At 48.1% G+C, this 6,000-nt stretch overlaps 1 protein-coding gene across 10 annotated transcripts in view; it reads right to left on the minus strand.

The window, feature by feature from the left end:
* TENM4 (teneurin transmembrane protein 4) overlaps positions 1-5,745 on the minus strand; it is a 649,734-nt gene extending 643,989 nt beyond the window's left edge. For 5 of the 10 annotated variants that reach the window (XM_079973241.1, XM_079973246.1, XM_079973247.1 and 2 more), the window contains exon 1: positions 5,185-5,745. The gene's annotated coding sequence lies outside the window, so the exon portion shown is untranslated. The remainder of the gene's footprint in view (positions 1-5,184) is intronic. The other 5 variants (XM_079973240.1, XM_079973248.1, XM_079973245.1 and 2 more) reach the window with 1 other exon arrangement.
* Between the last annotated feature and the right edge of the window lie 255 nt (positions 5,746-6,000).

Genomic DNA, 6,000 nt, shown 5'->3' on the forward strand with positions numbered 1-6,000 from the left:
TTCCCCACCTTGAGTCCAACAACCAGTGTTAGAAACTCAGATATATACGCCAGGTGCGAAATGGCTCCTTAAACCAAGGTTGCAGTCATCAAAACTGAATGTCTAATTACCATTTGGAGGGAAGACAGCTCTCAAGTCTTATTTTTCAAATGACGGACTGACTGTGATTGATTCTCTGTTAAACATCTGGCTAGTTCAGATGACAACCTTGAGCTGGGTTAAGAGCTTTGAGAAGAAACGTTACTTGATCCATTGCCGGTACACATCATCTACACTGGCCTTTTCCAACCTCTTTTCCCAAATTGTGACTGCTGCTGCTCAGGCTGCACAGAAAACGTGTTTTGGTTCCTGAAATGCATTCCGATTGTGCAGGTAAAATATAACAGATAGAATTCTGCAGGATAGGGTATGAGTGTGTGAAAACAGCCCGGATCCAATGATCCCCAGGCGGTGAAAATGTCAGGCCCCATCCTGGTGCCTAGGCATCTTCATTTGGTTGCAAGTGGTCGAAAAGCAGGTGCAAAATGTGCCTTGCGCCTGGCTAATTCCGAACACTGCCAACAACATCTGGAGGGCAGCAGGTTAGCCACACCTGTCCTATCTTGTTCCATCCTGGTTCAAAGCCTGGAGGTACTGGGCAACAGGATCCCCTGATTTGACGGTGCTACTGAGGAGTAAGAAGCCTGTGGGTTTCAACAAGACAAAGACTGAAGGCTCCATCTCATCTGACCGATGCCAATGCTATCGAAGCATTTTGGGATTAAGCGACTTAAAGCAACATTGATCTGAAATCCCTAATAGGAAGCCACTTGTGTCATTCACTGTTCATCTCGCCAAACACCCCCTACCTTTCGTTTTCCTTACTGTGGCACTTGCAACGTTAGATCTGGAGACATCAAGTTACATAAGATCTTAGCTCTGCTCTGTGGTCAGGACGTGATTCTGTCAGAAAACGAACCACTGGAGCAGAAAAGTGAACAAAACTGGATTTGACTTTCCCTGGGATAAAAAAATAACAATAAAAGGAGAGAGGGAGAGAGAAGACGACCTTTCCTTATTTAAGCATCTTCCTCCTTTTAGAAGTGGGACCAGAGTTCACTGCACTGTTGCACTCCTGGGTAGCAGAAAGCATGTGAATGGGGGATCACGTAAAACAAAAGAGTACAAGTATTTTAATTGAAATACTGCTGGGGGAAAGAGATGGGTTTCTCTTGTTATACATGCCAGGGGAGCGGGGGACATAAAGAAATATCAGGTCCCAATTAGTCTCTTGAAACAGCACAAAGAAAGAATGGCAGTCCCCTAGGGTGGGCAAAGAAATTCAATTCAATTTGCATTCAAAGTTGAGCGTACCTGATATGCCCTTTCTGAAAACACGGTTTTGGGTTTCTGAGAACCAAAGCACAGCCACTCTTCTCTGAATCTGCACTTTTCCGAATTTTGCAGTGTCAGCCAAGCAATGTGTACAAAAACACATATGCAGGGATAAACTCTGCACAGTCATGCGCATCTTAGGGGAAACTGCATACACAAATGTATCTCGTTAGGAGAAATTGTTTACACCTCCCCAAAAAAGTGTGTATTGGGCAAAAGCAACATGCAAAATATGTGCGTTAGGATAAATTCACCCCAAATTGCTGGTGGGTTTTCAAGAGGGCTCTCGAAAATAAATAAATAAATTGCAAAGTGGTGTGGAAATGTGAAGAGCCGAACCTAAAAATGGGGAAAATGAGAAACCCAAACTGACTGATTTTTCACTCCTAGCTTCTGCCTCAAAACTCGGTTCCCTAAAAAAGGCGAAGCATAGCATGTGCTAGCAATACAGCAGAATATCCAAGTGCTACTTCTCTGAAACACACACACACACACACACACACACACACACACACTTAACCTCAGTAATCCCAGAAACCAGACAAGTACGGTAATCCCAGCTATCTTTCCATTTTTTTTTACTCAATGGCACGCATATACACACAGAACATTTTTGCCTCTTCCAGTAAATCTGCCACAGTCTTCATCGGCTCCAACGGACTCTGGGATTGCACATTTGTCAAAGGAGAAGCAGGTTTTCTCAACCCCTTCCCCTACAGAGACACCCCACCCCCCCAAATATATTGGGGTGTGTGTGATGGAGGTTGCAAAAAGAGAGAAGTGAAATGCAGAAAGGTGGTTTGGCAGTTGTGAGAGACTCCCTGTAGAATTCCTTGACTGAGTGGTTCTCCTGTTACAGCTAGTTTTCAAGGGAAACAGGTTGCAAACAGAAACACACACACACACAACTACAGTGCGTTCATGCACACAGAGACATGTGGCAGTGCACCAGTCTCTCTCTCTCTCTCTCTTGTGGAAGCAGCACACACCCAAGCGCTGAGCATGCCTCTGTATAGGAGCCTTCTTTAGCAAATGCCGAAGAACCTCAGCCCACTTTCAACACGCATAGCTGCTGAAAAGAAACCCAGGCGCGGGGTTTTCCTGCCCAAACAGTCTTTCCCTCAAAGGGGGATTGTGGCAGCAGGGAAGCCTTAACGGCCCCAAGCAGTCTGAGCCAGGGAGAAATTATCCGGCAGGCTTGCGGCAAGAGCCTTGGCTCTAGCATGCTGACCGGGGAAGAAGGCAGAAGCGAGAGTGGTCTCTCTTTATTATAGGTACAGATTCTCTCTCTCCCTCTCTCTCTCTCTCTCTCTCTCTGTGTGTGTGTGTGTGTGTGTGTGTGTGAATTCTAAAAGAATAATCTATCCAGCCTTGCGGATTCTAATCTTCAATCTCTGCCACAACGCAAGGTTTTCAGGAATGGTGAACCTCCCCCTTTAAGTTCTGCCTAGCATGCAGAGAGAGAGAGAGAAATTACTACCTAGAGCATGCTGGCTCTTTCCTCAAAGCCTGCAAAAGTAGATACAGGCTGTGAAATGGGGAAAAGCACAGGTATCTCTGGCCCTGGAAAGGCCAGTGAAATAAATTAAACGGAGACAAATTACTCGAGTCCATAACTAATCAGCCAGGCTGCCCCAAACCTAACGCTGCCCTGGAACTAATATATTCTCTCTTGGATGCATTTTTTTCATCTTGCCCTTGGTTCAGAATGCTTCCCAGGTCCAGAGGAAGACACAGTGGGAGTATGTATCAAGCACACATCCTAGCTTCCATTTGTGGTTGCACCTAACATGGCAAAAGCACATGGTGCATGATAATGTGCCTCGGATGAAGGACATTTTCTTAAAAAAACAAGGGGTCATTCTTCTCTGCCATTGTTCACAGCATTCTGAACCTCCCAAAAGTGAGTTGCATTAATGGGCCAACCAAGCAGATCAGTATGGATATGGAACGAGTTAGACCTCCCTTGCTCTTGCCGTGAGACGGCGTCTAGTCAAAGAGGAAGGAATGTGCAACCAAGACCTAACTCATCAGATGCCCAAAGCCAGTTGGTAGCCCAAGATCATTAAAGTTTGTGTGTGCATTGAAAAAGAACACATTCAAATTAACAACTGTTGATTTCTCTGTTCCTTAAAACACATCTTTAAAAAAAGAAAACAACCCAAAAATAAATAAATCAGCTTTTCTAGAAGGCCAGGACTATATATTTCTAGAAAGTCTCAGCCACCTGAGCAAATCTGCTTTGCAGCTACAGAAGAGGATAAGACATACCACAGGAATGCTGAACCCCCTGTCTCAAAAAAGCAAACTCTTTCTCAGTATGGTTGACAGCACAACACAATGGTTGCAACGTATGACAGATGTGTTGTTCTGGAAGCAATTCTTTCAGCACATTCTTTTCTTCAGTGCTACACAAGTTCAAAAACAGACACTTTATACCTTCTGAAATCCAAGGTATCTAAACCCACTCCCCCTGCCAAAAATATGCACATGTGTGTGTGCATGAACGCAATACTAAAACAGGCAGTGCAATGCAGGACATGTTATTTGGGTGTCTACCTATGCATTCCTCTCTCTATATATTCCAAATTTCAACGTGCACCTAGCAACATCACTCCCTGAGACACACACAGCAACACCTTCAGAAGCAAAACCCTATACATGTCTGCTCAGAAGCAAATCCCAGAGTTCAAGGGGTGTAGGGTCTCCCAGTGCTAACTTGGCTGCCAAGAATGGGAAGGAAAGTACTTAGAAATATAATTAGCAGGAGGGCAGATTTCCTTCCTTCCTTTGGAGTTGGAACTCCGAAAACTTCTCCCCAGTCTTTAAAACAGCAACAACGACCCTCTCCCTCTCTTTTTTTTAAGCAGGCATGGATTTTCCTTGGAAAGAAGTCCCACTGAGTTCAATGGGACTTGCACCCTGGTAAAAGTATGCATAGCTCCTCAAAGATGCAGATGTAAACAGACCCACAGAAGACCAAAGGAAGGAGGTGGGGGGTCAAGGTGAGGAAGGAGACTCTCAGGGTGGGAAGATTTTGGGAGGAGGAGGGAGGAATAGCAGGTGACCCCCCCCCCACACACCCCATTTCTAATTTTCAGCCTGTGGTTCTGAAATAACTTATTGATCTATTGGGCAAAAACTCCTCCTCCCTCTCTCCCTCCCTAAATCTCCTCCTCCCACATCTCTAGCAGCAGAACTGAGGGCAGGATCTCTCTCTCTGCCCCCCCCCCTCCAAAGAATGACTGGAAAGAGAAAGGGGGTCACGCAGGCTTTTGCCACAAGCTTTCCAACACAGAGAAGGTCTGTCCCTAGTTTACATGGCGAGGGATCCGCCGACCCTCGGGCAATGCTATTCAACCCGAGGAAGCTGAACGGATTCGCGTCTGCAATCTCTTAAAAAATAATAATTGCGGGGGTTGAAAAGCAGAGAACCAAGCCGTTGCAAAAATAGGCAGGGAGGGGTGTATTTGCTTATGGGGTAAATCGCCCTTCTCTCGCCTATGCGAGTAAAAAAATGCCCAGACGTCCATATATATATATATATATATGGGTGTATGGAAGAGATGGATTTTCTTCCAACTGTATTGCAGCACGAAACGAACCGGGCCCAAAGGGTGGGAAAGGCAGCCGGCGATCGCGAGAGAGCCGGGTAGATCTCTCTAAATCCTGACTCGGGTGGGGGTGGGGAGGAAAAGAGGACAGCGCCAGGGAGGTAACGGGGTGGGGGTGGGGAGGCAGCAGGGAGGGGACCTTCGAGGAGGAGGAGGAGGAAGATCATCACCATAAAAAAGCCCTTTTGGCGCTTACCATTTCTGCAGGGCTCGCCGTCCGCTCCGCCTGCGCGTTCCGATCTGCCCAGCAGCTGGATCCCAAGCCGGGAGGGTGCTGTGCGGATCGCGCTAAATCAAGCCCGGAAACGGCCGCGGCTCATCCTAAAACCAGGCGGGATCAGCCATGCAGAGACCAACCCATGAAAAACGCCAAATCCCCAAATCAAAAGGAAGCGCCCCGTTCCCCGTTCTCAGCAGCAGATTTCTCTCTCCGCCAAGCGAGGTGGAAATGATGATCAGGACGCGCACATCTCTTTTCTTCTCTCTCTCTGCTTTCCAATGTCCAGGCTTCCCAGCAAGCTGCAATCCCACCAAAAAACGCCTCGCGTGCCTTTCTCCTCCTCCTCCTCCTCTTCTGCTTCTCTCTCTCTCTTCCTTCTCTCGCCTTCTGGCTCTCTTATACACACAGAGACACACACACACACTCACACGCAGGCAGGCAGGCAGGCAGGCGCAGGAGGGGCGAAGCGAGCGCGGCGCACTCAGCCAGGCAGGTTGCATGAATGGGAGCGCATGAGCCAATCCTCCGCTTGCCTGCGAACGGGAGAGCCACCCGGACGCTTGCAAGCTGGTCTGCACCATTCGCGCGCCGGGGAGGGGCGCCGGGGGGCGGGCGGTCGAGGGGAGCAGCCAGCTCGGCTCAGGTGAGCCTGCCCCCTTTCCCATCGCCTGAGCGCACCCGGCGCTCCTGCGTTGAATGAGGCTTTCGTGGGGGGGGCATAGATCTGGGATCAGGGGTGCCCCAAATATTGGGGGGCCCAGGTAAGCCCTGCCCCATATAACTGATCACAAG

The sequence above is a fragment of the Podarcis cretensis genome (assembly GCF_951804945.1).
Source record: "Podarcis cretensis genome assembly, chromosome: 4".
Lineage (NCBI taxonomy): Eukaryota > Metazoa > Chordata > Lepidosauria > Squamata > Lacertidae > Podarcis > Podarcis cretensis.